General features: G+C 42.7%; 1 protein-coding gene across 1 annotated transcript in view; it reads right to left on the reverse strand.

The window, feature by feature from the left end:
• Positions 1 to 15,371, reverse strand: part of LHFPL3 (LHFPL tetraspan subfamily member 3) — a gene marked incomplete at its 5' end in the record, with an annotated part of 257,506 nt that overhangs the window by 240,808 nt on the left and 1,327 nt on the right. The window lies entirely within an intron of this gene.

Consider the following 15,371-nt stretch of genomic DNA (forward strand, 5'->3'; position numbering starts at 1 on the left):
TAGAGAACAGGGACATTTAAAAACAACAACACTTCTTCACATTTTCCTACAGAGCTTGAACTACTGCACTGACCTTTCCCCAGCCTGGTCCTCTGCAGAGCACCTTGGATAATTGAGGGAACACAGATGAACTTACGGGTGTCTTCAATGGAAGAAATGCACCCTCTCTTTGAATGGGCCCCAAGAACACTGTCCATGCTTCAGCTACATACACTGCCCCAAAGGCCCCACGAATGGTACGGAAATCAACATCGGAGCAATTCAAACACAGGGCAGAGAAGGGCACCGTGTGCTGTTGCTCAGTAGCACTGAATGTAAATGAGGCTTGTGGCACATCGCAGGATAAGCTGCAGCCCTGGCAGCTTCCAGCACTCAAACTGGCACAACAGGAATTAAAACCCTAATCACAGTTCCCTCGTGGCCAGCTAAATGAGAGAGATGTGGCCTTCGGCTTTTGCCATTTAGGACTTAATGCCTCTTGCACCTGTCATGCTGGGGACTCTGCCCTCCATGCCCAAGTTTCTAAACACCACTTTTTTCATTTTGTTCTTATTAAGCCTTAAAATGTTCTGTGCCCCTTTTAAAGACTGGTGGGGTTGAGCTTGTATTATGACACAAAACGCACTCCACGCAAATAAGAAAGGGCCTTCAAGAGTGAGTACAATTTTACTCCTAGATTAGCGGCAATGCCATGACTGAAACATGACAGATGTCAAAACAGAACCGATTCCCTGATTAATGCAGAGTCAAAAACCATACAGAATATGTTGTCTCGAATAACAATCCAATGTAGTGATATATCTGTGCCATTACTTGTCATACTGCAGATGGCTGCACATAATGTTGAACAAGGATAAAATATGTTTCATTTTCGTTTCTGAATTCCGCTCGCTGTAATTACAGGAGGTTTATCTATTCCACTGATTACTTCGAAATAAAGCAACATGACTGCTGCTCTTCAGAAGAGTTGGTACAGCAATATATGCAGGCTTACATTCAGAAAGTCTATTGGGAGTAAAACCTAAAGGATGAAAACAAATCAAGTTGCCTGTATATGATTCCTCTTTCCTTTCATGCTCTATGGCAGAGATGGCCAACATGGCGCTCTCTAGAAATTGCTGGACTACAGCTCCCATTAGCCCAAGCTGGCATGGCCAGTGATGCCATGTTGGGAGTGGCAGTCCAGCTGCATTTGAAGAGCACCATGCTAGCAACCCTTGATGTATGGATTGCAGCCAGCTGATTTCTACTCAGCATAGACCCACTGAAACTAATGGACCTCAATTTAGTTGTATCCATCAGGTTTAATGGGTCTACTCGGAGGATGACTCTTGCTGCATACAATCCCATGTCTATAAAACTAAAAATGAGAATTAGACTGGAAGACTATGCACCCAATTTGACGCTTTGCAGTATCACCTTTCTTCTGCTCTGGGAGGCAAGTCCCATGCCCTGTGCCAGGGAACCAGCCTCAATCAAATTCTAGTATTGGAGAAAATGCAAATGGTTTTTGTTCTTGGATCAATAAGAAATCCAACAAAGTGTGCTGTGGAAAGTTAAGGTCTCCCATCGACCCTGCACCCAGTCCTAAGGGCCACCCAAGTAGGGCCTTTTCAGCTCTGGCCCTGGCTGGTAGAACGCCCTACCACAGGAGATCAGGGCCGTGCGGGATTTGACATCTTTCCGCAGGGCCTGCAAGATGGAGCTGTTCTGCCTGGCCCTTGGGTTGGACTCAAGTCCCCATTTATAACATTTATTTATTTATTTATTTATTTATTTATTTATTTATGGAACCCCTTATATGGGATTTTGTATATAAACTTCCCCTCGGCTCTTTTTGCTGGCCCATGTAAGACCAGCATGGATAGTTGGGCCCCGGTGAATATTTGACATTTTCTCCCCTTATGGCTTTGATCTATGGACTACCACTAAAATGAGGCTGCATTTTAAGCTGCATTTTAAACTGTATTCTAATTTATATTTCAATCATTTGTTTGTTTGTTTACTGTATTTTTACTGTATTTATATTTGGTGTTAGCTTCCCTGAGCCCAGTCTTGGCCGGGGAGGGCAGGGTATAAATAAATTAAATTAAACTACAGTCTGTTTCTCCTCTACTCAGCCCTTTTGGCAGCACTTCTCAATTCCCTGCCTGCTTACCCCGACAGCTACAGCAAGGAGTAGGTTTGCCTTATTATTTCTATAAGGATAGTTTGATGAGTAAAGAATAATGCCTGCCTCCAGGAAGGGTACTGTCAGGGAATTGCCATCAGAGACAGAGGTGGAGGGAAGGTTCCAGAGCGATGCCGGAGAGGGTCCCAGCAGGGAGAGAGGCAGCCCAGCTGCTGGGGAAGGAAATCAACGTAAAACCAGGAGAGAAGGGGGGCAGATGGGGGAATCGGAGAAAAGGCTCCAGGACTCTTCAACGAAGACTAGTGGGGAGAGCACGGGCGCTCCGCTGCCCACACCCTCCCTGCGCAGAAGACTTCTGCGCAGGGAGAGTAGGAGGAGACTTGGCGTCAAAGAACTTTTTTGCTGGAAGAAGTTTAAGAAACGCCCACTGACGGATTCTGCCAGCGACTGAGACAGTCACGAGTCCAAGGCTGTCCAGAGGGAAAGGGTTCAACCAGGCAACCAAGCCAAGAGTGGCAGCAACTTACGCATGAGCAACCCCCTAGAACCGTTAGAGGTACTTAACTCTCTCCCCACCTGATTCTCTGTTCTGAACTGCCCCAAGTAGCTCCTGTTACTCATACCACCCTTCTGGCAACCATAAGCTGTGAACCACTGCAGAACAAAGCTACTATCTCTAGCCATTTCAATTCTTAGCCATTACTATAGGTTTAACTTTCATGGATTTGTCCAACACAAACTGCTCTAATGATGAGTGTTGCCCTGTTTAAATATAATAGGGTACAGAAAATGACAGTTCTGTGGTACGCAGGAAAAGTAAAAAGTGCAATGAGGGGGACAAACAAGGAACACAAAGTCAGGGACATGTGGAACCAGAATTGGCCTCCATAGTCACTTAACGGAATCACTGTTTAGACCGTGTTCATGGAAGACAATCTTACTTGGCTACGAGTGATCGCCAAAGAAGAAGAAGAAAGTCAGCATTACTATAGTAATGCAAAGTTTGTTTTTATTATCCTACAATGAAAGTTAGAACTGGATTCCACTACCTAAAGCCAATAACAGCATAAAAATGTAAACTAAACATCATATGGAAAACCCAGCAAAAAAGGTAAAGGTAAAGGTACCCCTGCCCGTACGGGCCAGTCTTGACAGACTCTGGGGTTGTGCGCCCATCTCACTTAAGAGGCCAGGGGCCAGCGCTGTCCGGAGACACTTCCGGGTCACGTGGCCAGCGTGACAAAGCTGCATCTGGCGAGCCAGCGCAGCACACGGAAACGCCGTTTACCTTCCCACCAGTAAGTGGTCCCTATTTATCTACTTGCACCCGGGGGTGCTTTCGAACTGCTAGGTTGGCAGGCGCTGGGACCGAGCAGCGGGAGCGCACCCCGCCGCAGGGATTCGAACCGCCGACCTTTCGATCGGCAAGTCCTAGGCGCTGAGGCTTTAACCCACAGCGCCACCTGCATCCCAAAACCCAGCAAAACATCTACCTATAATCAGCGCTCAACAACCTCAACAACAACAACACACTCTGTAGCATCAGTGTGGATCATAAGCCAAAAGAAAGTGGGTCTTCAACAGCGCTGCCATTGCTGTTTCCCCCCCAGAGAGAGCCGGGTGGGAGATGATCTATAATGAAATGAAAAAGGTATTTAAATATACCTTTCAGAAAAAACCAGAGGCCTTCCTCCTGGGCATGGTCGGCCAATTGGTGCCAAAGAAGGACAGAACTTTCTTTATGTATGCAACAACAGCAGAAAGAATACTCATCACGAAGTATTGGAAGACACAAGATATACCCACCCGGGAAGAATGGCAGATGAAAGTGATGGACTATATGGAACTGGCGGAAATGACTGGCAGAATCCGAGACCAAGGTGAAGAGTCGGTGGAAGAAGATTGGAAAAAATTTAAAGTTTATTTACAGAAACATTGCAAAATTAAGGAATGTTAGAAGGTTGTTGGAATGAAGTAATGTGGTTTTAGCAGAAATGTTATAAAGGATTAGGTTAAAATTGATTTGTTAATTGGTGAAAGACGAGAATTACAGTATATTAAGATAAATTATTAGGATAAAAACAAAGCTGGAAAGGATTTGCTGAAACATCTAACTGAACTAGAATACAAAAAAGGGAGGTGTGAGGAGGTCAAGGAAATAAGCAAAGGGAAGAAAGCTATGCAAAGGTCCGATCTGTTGTTGTTTTTTGTTTGTTTGTATTTCTTATGTCTCTTCTTATTTTTCTTTTTTATTGTTTCTCTTTGTAATCTTTAAAATTTGAATAAATACTATTAAAAAAGAGAGAGAGAGAGAGAGACGGGTGGGAGAAAGAGGGAGAAAGAAGGAATGCAAGTTGTGGAGAAATACTTGCCAAATGTGGTAAAAGCAATCAGAATTGGGCTCCATGTTCCAGCAGATGGGGTTCAAAGAAGTGCCATGGGTAAGTTTGAAGACTACTGACCTACATTATTACCAGCAATGCAGCTAGCTAATCCACTCCTTTGCGCAATCAACCTCCACAAGGGCCATCATCTCCACCACCAACTAATTCTTCTCTGGAATCTGAACGGGCACGAACACTTCTAGTTAATTCTTTTCTCTTTTACCTTCCCCCCACTCAGTACTCAAGCTTAAAATGGGGATTTATCGCAAAGCCTGTGACTGACAGAACAGCCTTCCACTTCAAACATAGCTCCATTTACTTAGAAGCCAGCACTTTTTATTTCAGCAAGGCTTCCCTCCAAGGAAGAATGATCAGAATTGCAGCCTTCAGGTGACAGTGCAGATACACAACATGACTGAAACTTACATATAAAACTATACTTAATTCTTGATAGCTTTACATCAGACACTGTACAATTGGTTCCCACTCTGTGATTGTTCCTGGAACTGAAGCTATATTAGTCTAGTGATTGAATTATAATGGAAGACTATGTCTGAAATAATATTATAGTGAGTTTTAGAATTCATGCTCCCTCTACAATTTTCTGCAGAGAACAGTTACTGCTAAGAATTTAATTTTTTTATTTATTTTAGTACCTAGCTAGGCTCTCCACAGCATGTAAAAATGTGGGTGTACTGGCAACAAACTATTCAAGTTATTTTACTGACTCTGCATTTTATTGCAGCACACACGACTGGAGCATCTATTCTTTCCCACCATACTGTGCATAGTTATATCCCAATTTGACTACAGTCCCAAATATTATATACCAAATGAACATTGCATCTATTGTTAACCGGCTGGGCAGAATGGGTTGCATAACAGCAGCTTTACAATGCCGCCATAAAAGACGGATATGTTGGTATATTAGAGTAACAATAATTCATGCATTTATGCAAAGAATAGGAAGTTCAGTTTTTAAGGAACAAAAGAGAGATGTATAATGCATATCAGTGCTACTATTTTATGTTAAGCCTGTTTAAAAATGATGATGTTGCCACTGTAATATGTGCCACCGAAATCACTTTCAAAGTTAGGTGTGTTGCTCTATCAGTTGTTAGAATTATGGGTTTCCTTGATAAAGGAACTGCACCATTAAAAGCTTTAAAAAGAAAAAGGCAACAGCAGTTTCCCCCATAACGGTTAACTCAACGCTGGGAAAAGCTGTACTTATTGAATTTATCACACCACTATTAATGGCAGAGAACCCGTTGAGAGGGGGGAAAGGGTGGTAACTATGCTTACAGATGTTTCTCACTACAGCAACACACCACCTCACCACATCTAAGAGGTACTTTAGTTAGGAAATAAGGAGTTTCAGTGGTTTGTATATTCCTTCTCCGTTCCACTTCCCCCTGTTCTTTCGGTAGTTTGATTTCACCCCTTTTAGCATGGGCCTGGTTAATGCCAACCAGCAAGGCCTTAAAAATGGGGAATCCAAGATTTGAGATGGGTTTCTAAGCCCTGGTTATAGGGCAAGGCTGCTTCAGGAGTTGCCCACCAAGGCCAAAGCGAGGGAGGGCAGCTGCAGCCCAGCACCAGCGGAGGAGGACAGGACAGAGGGGGAAGAAAGAACTGAGAGTGGTGGAGGGGGCCCTTTCCCCATCCTCTGGACCCCCTGGGAAAATTGACATACCTGCTGTACCTGGAACTGGGTGTGAAGAGAGCAGCTAAATGGGACACAGCTGTGGGCAGCCTAAGGAAGTACAGTGGTGCCTCGCAAGACGGAACTAATTCGTTCCGTGAGTTTTTTCGTCTTGCGATTTTTTCGTCTTGCGAAGCACGGACTTTGGAAAAGCTTCAAAAATCACCAAAGTCTTCAAAAACCTCAAAAAAGGCTACCACACCGCGTGCTATGAGTTGCTCCTCGAAGTGAATGCACGGTTTTAAGAAAAAGGAAACAAACTTGCAAGACAAAGGAAACAAACTTGCAAGACATTTTCGTCTTGCGAAGCAAGCCCATAGGGAAATCTGTCTTGCGAAGCAACTCAAAAAACAAAAAACTCTTTCGTTTTGCGAGTTTTTCGTCTTACGATGCATTCGTCTTGCGAGGTACCACTGTATCATCCACCCTGGGCCTTCCCATAAAAAGCAAGTCTGGTGTGATAGACTAGGGTGTTTCTATAACTTTTCTTGTTGTGAGATTTTGTGGGTGAGCTGAGCGTTTGTTTGGACCCCAGATGGAAACCCAGAGGCAGAGGGAGAGGGTGTGCCAGAAGGAAAATGAATTAATATCGATTCATATATTAGTTAGTTTGTATTAATATAACATTTTTAGATGCAACTATTTTGTTGTTGCTGCTGTTTCCTCCAGACCACACCTGGAATACTGTGTCCAGTTCTGGGCACCTCAATTTAAGAAGGATGTTGACAAGCGGGAACGTGTGCAGAGGAAACTAACCAAGATGATCAAGGGTCTGGAAACCAAGGAACACTTGATGGAGCTGGGTATGATTAGCCTGGAAAAGAGAAGACTGATAATAATAGTAAATTTTATTTATACCCCGCCCTCCCCGGCCAGAGCCGGGCTCAGGGCGGCTAACACCAGTGAAATTACAGTAAAAACATAATAGGGAAAAAAACCCAATTTAAAATACAGGTTAAAATGCAAATTAAAATGCAGCCTCATTTTAAAAGCAGCCGATAAATCAAAAGCATAAGGGGAGGGAAACATAAGCATCAGACTGAGTCCAAACCAAAGGCCAGGCAGAACAGCTCTGTCTTGCAGGCCCTGCGGAAAGATGTCAAGTCCCGCAGGGCCCTAGTCTCTTGTGACAGAGCGTTCCACCAAGTCGGGGCCACTATTGAAAAGGCCCTGGCCCTAGTTGACACCAATCTAACCACCTTAAGACTTGGGACCTCCAAAATGTTGTCATTTGTGGACCTTAAGGTCCTCCATGGGGCATACCAGGAGAGGCGGCCCCGTAGGTACGTGGGTCCTAGGGCTTTAAAGGTCAAAACCAGCACCTTAAACCTGACCCTGTACTCCACCGGGAGCCAGTGCAGCTAGTATAGCACTGGATGAATGTGATAGCCATCTCCAAATATATTAAGGGCTGTCACATGGAGGACGGAGCATGCTTGTTTTCTCCTGCTCTGGAGGGGAGGACTCAAACCAATGGCTTCAACATACAAGAAAGGAGATTCCGACTAAATATTCGGAAAAAACTTTCTCAAAGTAAGAGCTGTTCAACAGAGGAATGGTCTCCTTCTAGATGTTGTGGATTCTCCTTCCTTGGAGGTTTTTAAGCAGAGGCTGGATGGTCATCTGTCATGGATGCTTTAGCTGAGATACCTGCATTGCAGAGGGTTAGACTAGATGACTCTTGGGTCCCTTCCAACTCTAAGATTCTCTGATTCTAAGTTATCTGTTGCTGCTTCTCTTTGCTGAACAACACTTAAGAGATATTTTGAATACAGTCAGCCCTCATTTTGCATGGGGGTTCCGTTCCGGACCTCCTGGCCCATAACAGCCGAGTATGCATAAGCCCATTCTGCCCCTCCATGACATTTTGGAACTACTTCCAGATTCAGAGCACAACTGTGTGTCATTTAAATGCGTCTAAATCAGGAGTTGCCTGTATAGTAAAAAGTGTAGAAATTAAACAATCAATCAATCGTAGCTGGCACCAATATAGAAGTAATTCTGTGGTTAAAACAAACCACGAAAGAGAGTATCTAATTCCTGCTGGAGATGGAGCGGAGAAACTTCCTAAATGGGAAGAGAATGTTATGGCTGCTACACCAGACCAGAAAAACCATAAGAGCCCATGTGAGGTAATGATAGCAATCTGATCACAATCATGAATATCCCTGTTGGATTCCAAGGGAGAAAGGTCAAGCAGCGGCCTCCACACCAGGTGGCAAACATGTGTTCTAGATTAACCACACATCCACATTAATGTACAGTGACTGTTCCCATTCTATATGCAAAAACCATTAATCTACTACGCTTATTTATAAATAAGTGAATAATTCATCTATCAAGAGCAAATTATAAAAAAAATCTAACATCTAAAAGCAAATGAAAGTATTAATGAAATTCTTGTTGTGGAATATTGATGGATTTAAGGGATGTTTCCTGACAGGCCTTGTTTGCTCCCCCTCTAGATTTATTCTTGTCAGGGAGATATCAGTGTAACATAAGAGGTAATTGAGCAATTGAGGCATTTACATTACTGGTTAAAATAAGAGTTGTTAGTTACCATTAGCAATTTCAAACCACTTTCAGTAGCTCATATATATGAGGTAACACTGATCTGGCATGGTAGAGAATTTGTTCAGCAAGACATAGGCTGGAAGAGGGGCCTACACACACCTGGCTCTAGATACATGCCACACAGGTTCAGTGCTGACATAGCATTCTTGATCAAATAATTATGGCTTGAGGACACTATGATGATGGTAATGATGATGATATATATATCCCGCCTTTTCCCCAATCTGAGCTTCCCTCCTTATGCTCAGACACTCTCCATCAACCCTCTTCCCCTCCTGTGTACAAATTCTCTCATTCCATCCTTTGCTGCAAAGAATAAGGGGATCCCTCTGATACCCTGATCCTAAGTTGCTTATCTTTGTTGACAAACAACAAAACTACGTTGTGGGAGTAACTGGCTCTCTTAAAAGAGGGAGTGCAATACTGGTCTTCCGTTAAGGCCAGGGAGTATTACAGTTTGGGCACTGCAGTATTTACCTATGCCAGGGTACGGTGAGCCTGGTCTCTGGCTAATCCTCTCCAGGTTTCATCCTTGTGGCTGCAGAAGTGCTGGGCATAGTTACCGGACTGCCACCTATGCCCTTCATCTCTTCATGGCCCTGCCAGTAATGCATGGCTTGCCGGACAGCTAAGTGGGTAGATCTTTGCCAGCCCCATTTCGAAACATGAGGCACAGCAGCACAACACATGCAGCAATTACTTATCACATTCTTTGGGGTTTTTTAGGCTACTGTCCCTGTATTCTCCTTTTCAAGGAGACTGGGGGCATGAAGGGATGGGCCATTGTGAGCCTAGGGCAGTTTTTTCAGCAGCACCAGTGCTGGGTGTTGTTGAAAGACAGAGCCACAAGCCATGTTGCTGCATTCTGCACTATTTCTTACTTCCATGTTTGACTGCCTCCCAAATGTCAAAGCACCTTCTCAAATGTGGCTTCAAGGCAGCTGGATGCTGAGCTCACAGGATGGGGCCTCATCCTTCTTGGGCCTAGCATAAATCTGCTTGTGTCAAATAAGTCTCATCATGGAGGCATCAGAGGACACCTTGAACAGAAGGACCTTGCCATAGAAAAAAGCTCAGATTTAAAAAAAGCCCTGGCAACACATCAGACTTCCAGGAGGAAAGATGGCGGACTAAACATCTATTGCCAACACTCTGTCAACAGAGACAATTATGTGGCGATTAATGATAGCCAAGACATAAATATTGGTTAACACACAGAGAGAGAGAGAGACAGAGAGACAGAGAGAGAGAGAGAGAGAGAGAGAGACTGAGAGACTTGAGAGCAGATAGTTCTTTTGCTTCTCCTCAACAGGATGAATGGTTCCAACAGCCTTTGCGGCGGGGGGGGGGGGCAGCCAGTGGGGGAAAGCAGTGGTAAAGGTAAGTGTAAATGGCTACTCACCTGGCTGGCTGCCACTGCTTTCCTTCCTCCTAACCAACAGCTGTACACTCAAACCTAGACCTTCTCCACTGTCTGTATTTGCAGATGAAAACTTAAAAGAGCCATTAGCAAACCGCACCTCATCAAGTCAAGATGATTACAGCTGCCTCTTTAACTCCATTATTTGCAAAACAGTTTCTATAGCAGCCTAACACCGGAGTAATTGTGCTGCCTTGAAAGAGAGAGGCAAACCTTGCAGAGAGACGTGGTAGCTATGCAGTACTTTGTGTCGTTTATGAACAAGCAACCAAAAACCCCCTGAGACCTCAGTTTGGCTTACCCTGTCCACTTTAAAGTGTGTTAAGGCAGTAATTAGTGTCCCGTGGGCTTAATCTATCCTGACAAATGAAGGGCTTTCCAGCTTTAGCTAAGCACTTATGCTTAGCCAAATGCTGAAGAAAGGGGGAAGCGAACAAACTTTCATGGCTGTACCTTCCCACTTTTCCTGCTGTCTCCCTCTTGCTGCCAGAACCAGTCTTGCTCAGCTACAACTACACCAGGGGTAGCCAACATGGTGCTGTCGGGCTACAGCTCCCATTATCTCTAACCACTGACTATGCTGGTTGGGGCTTGTGGGAGCTGTAGCCCATCAACAACTGGAGGGCCCTATGTTGTCTACCCTTGGACTACACCAGTACTGTCAAGAGGAAGACAAAATACTTGTCCCATCATTACCCATGTTTTGCTATCAAGTGGCCCGTTAGGTAGTCATTGTCGGCTGCAATTATGCAGGCCAAGACTAGTTTGCTAAAGCACATCAGTTCCTAGAAAAGCACCATCATCTTATTTCTGAAAAGGGAGAAGCTGTTGTTTGCCAAAAAAGCAATCTTCTGTGACTCAATTTAGCTGACCAGAGGAGTCCAGGCATGAAGCCACTGTTTTAAAAGCCTAGAAAAAACAGGACCGTTGAGCATAACTTGGTTTATCAAAAGGATGCCAAAACAAGAGAGGAGAGACCATCCAAAACTGGCCAACAGGTTTTCCAAAAAGAGACATCATGTCATTTCCATTTCAGTTTAAGCACTGATTTTCCCCATGAAAATAACCACCTGCTTCAGAAACTTTACTGTGGCAACATTTCACTTAAATTTCAGTCATCACTCTTTGCCAACTGTACACTTGAATTTTCCCCAGCAATCCAATACATTAAAACAAAGCCAAGCTGTAATTAGTTTTCCTGGGTAGAAGGAATGGTGTCAGCAATAAAGATGACAAACCTGTGTTTTGCCAAGAGACAGAATCCATAATTTCCCTCTCTGGGATTTAATCTAGTAGTCTTGAATTAACACTTTAGAAAGCTGTATTAGAAGCCTTCTTTGAGATTATACATTGCTTTAATTTTCTCTGGGAGCGTAATAGCCAATGATTTAGCTGCTTCATCTGAGTAGAAATCTAAGAAACATAGTCTAGGGTCCATGGTGGGGAACATCGTGCCCAAGAGCCTAAACAGGCCCCCTAGGCTTTCCCATTTGGCCCATGAGTCTGTTTCAGCAAAGCCACAATGACCAAATAATTTTACTCCTTTTCAGTGAAAGGGCAATCCCTTAAGAAAAACTATTGGACTTCTGTAGAAGTAAAGCATACAGTTCCCCATTACTCTTTAAAAAACGAGTTTGCAAATTAATTTTCAGGACATATATTATTCAAAAGGCATTAGTTAACATCAGTAGGCCCTTTTATAGTTATCTTGGGTGTACAGCATGTAGAGAAGGGACCTATATAAACTGCAAGGGCATTGAGTACATTGAGAGAACCATATTTTGAAAAAGCTGAACAGCCTGCAGGAAAAATTATTAGTGTTAATTATAAGGAACTGAAATCATTGTTTCCTTAACAATTTCAAAGCCATTAATTCCTCTTTCCTCCATCCCACATCTCTTTACCAAACACTTACAGGATAGCAGTAGTTTATGGGATATTCTGTGCTTATTCAAGGGGTGGGTTTAATTAACTTTCAACTAAAGTGAAGATGCTCCACAGCAGGTTGCTCCCTGAATTCCTGACAGGTAAACCAGTAAGACCACAATAATATGTACTCTTTAATAAAAAGTGAAGCAGTGCAGTGGTGTTTTTATTTTTAAAGCATTTAATTTCCGTCTGTCTCCACACACGTCTATTCTGCAGCTCTGGAAACTTTAACCTTGTTGGGGGGGAAGTGCATAAAACTACCGTATGTATACGGTATTCAAAGGGAAAGTTTATAAATATTAAAATATTGCCAACTTTATTTTAAAAACAGCATTGCTCATTGTACAGTCATAAAGTTAACAGTAAAGTAAAGTTGGCTTCCTATGTATATTAATTATATGTACAGAACAACTGTGCCCTTTTACACCAAATCCATTTCTGCTATGTGAAAAGTAATCAGCACCAGACAATATGCAATAAAGAGGAAGACACGCTGTTTTAGTAAAATTAATTTGGAAAATTTAACCATCAGCTTGCAATGTTAATTCACAACAGTGCTCTTGAATTCACTGGCAGATTATAAGCATTATGTGGAAACAAATTATTAACATCTAATGATACTGTGGCCACCTGAGAATGGCTTCAGTAAAGCCTTTCACAGACATACATCTCTAATATAGCAATTCGCATTTATTTATTTATTTATTTGCATCCTGTTTTATATGCAGGGAGTGACTTGCAGAACCGTTTGTATTACTTTAATCTGAAAAACAGACCTGATGAACATGCAGTCGTTTATCAAATGTGAATCACACAAGTGAGGCACAAATCACCTTATATATTTAGCATTCAAAATGATACAATGGTACTAACGACCCGGTGGGCATTGATCAGGAGTGGAATTTAAGTTAAATCTAACACGTCTGCAAATCCAGAAAATTCTTCCGCAAGCCGGACCACTTTATTGAAATCCATTCGTTTTTTCATCAAACCCACTGCAGGACATCGAGGAATAAAGGAGGGTGTGTTCCTGCTTTAAGTATCAATTTGCAGTAAGCACTAATGTTAATATCAAGATACCTGTATCCTGGGAAACTTGCAAGTGCAAGAAACATTAATGTATAGTAATCATTCACATGCTTCGGAACTACAAATGCCACATTGCTATTACATGCCATACACAACAAATATACATGCTCACTCAACTCCATTATGGACTTAAAAAACAACCCCAAAAACATGAAATCCTTGTCCAGGTTACACATTAAGGAAATGCAAAGACACACTAATTAGTACCCTTTCAGATCTTCCCAAAAAGGGAACAGTGAAACATAATTGGAAGCATTTTGCAAATGCAAAATAAAAATATACTTATAATGTAATACCTAAGTTTACATAGCCAGCCCACAACAAAAAAATTCTGGGAAGCTCACAAAAGAAATACAAACAGAACTAAATATACAGATTCACCTAGGAACATAATAGGCACATGCTTTTTTAATCCTGTAATTTAATCTCAATCCAATATGTAATGAACTAAATCTGACGTTTTGAATGGGATCAGACTTGAATGACAAAGGTCAGGAGAGCAATAGTGTCTAGAAAATATACCAGAAGTCCATACAAAATCACAATCTCTGGCAGTAACCACCATTCAAATTAATTTCTGAACGACAACTAAGCTTGCAGAGCACACATCTCTGTAGAAATCTCTACTACATGGTTAAATATAGCACCTGGGTGAAACTTCCAATAGGTAACTCAAGAGCATATGTTTGGAGGCATTGCCCTCTGATTCCAACCACCTACAGCAAGAACATGCACCTTCAGAATCCCAAGAAGAATTCCTGCTTGGCTTTCACATAACTATATACCCCCCCCCAATTAATCACCCTTTTTTTTATTTGATTTAAAATAAAAATAAAAATCATTGCCTGCTTTGCCCTGGGACCTCCATTCCTCCTTTCACTTTCTGGCAAAATACCTCCGTAAAAATCTCTGTCATTTGCTTATTTGTCTCCCCTCTTGAGGTTCAAATAACTGGCACTTGAACATAACCAAGTTATATGCATTGCACCATACCTTTCTTTTTTAAATAAATCCCAAACCTCTTAGGTGCTTTCCAAGGGCAGATTTATACCCCAGGTTACATATCTACACCACAATGTTAACCAATCAGATCCTTCCCCCTGGGGCATGTTTGAATGTTGTTAGCCACTGGGCATTTTTAAAATGGAAAGGCAGAGTATAAGTGTAACAAATATATAAAACACTGGCCATGCCTGACCTGGCCACAGACTGATTCATACTGACAATATCCTCAATAACTAGACCCAGACCCTTCCTCATCAGCTATAAATGGATACCCTGTTGGAGGGTTTGTCTTGGTACTCTCAGCATTTTGCTTTATGTGTTAGAGGCTGAAGTGGTGCAACAAATCTGCGTCTCCCTTGCCCTCTTTTGTCACGTTAGCTACACAGTTGTTTTTGTCACTCCAAAGCTAAGCTTTGGTCAGAAAGGTTGAACAAGAGTCAGTGTGACGTAGCAGTTGAGTTGCTGGACTTGGTTGCGGGCTCAGATTCTCAACTGGTCAGAAGCCTCACTGGGTGAGGACCTCGGACTGGTCACCCTGTAGCCGACCTCAAAGGGTTGTTGGGAGGATAACACAAGGAAGAAGGGAACAATGTATTTTTCTTTCCTTGCAGGATGCAAATATATATGATACATACATAAATAAAGGTTGGAGACCGTAAGGAATCTACTAATGTCATGGGCTTTGAACTGCCATCTCTTTGCTTTCCAAAGAGTCACTTGGAAGCTACAGATGTAGACTGCAATCCTATGCACACTTACCTGGTGCTATGCAGCACTGTGACTTGTTTAACAAATAAAACATCTATAGGATTGGGCTGCATGGCTCTTGGGGGGAAAACTACAGAGGCTTTCCCCCATTGTACTATCATACAGAGAAACCAAACCTTGTAAGAGAGACTCCCAACAGTCGCAGCTGTCCCTCAATCAGACATGAATAACAAGACCTCACCCATGTTGAGAAGCAGCTTTCATTTGTCATAGCAAGTGCCACGGAAAGCTATACCAGAAGCACCTCAAGAACAGAGCAACTTTGCCTGTCTGGTGGGATTTCTTTCACGCATTCCCCAAGGTTCTCGTTACCATTTCCTTGTGACCTTTCCTTAAGTACCAGCCTCTGCCAGAGGACAGATTTGT

The sequence above is a fragment of the Podarcis cretensis genome, assembly GCF_951804945.1.
Source record: "Podarcis cretensis genome assembly, chromosome: 10".
NCBI classification, from domain to species: domain Eukaryota; kingdom Metazoa; phylum Chordata; class Lepidosauria; order Squamata; family Lacertidae; genus Podarcis; species Podarcis cretensis.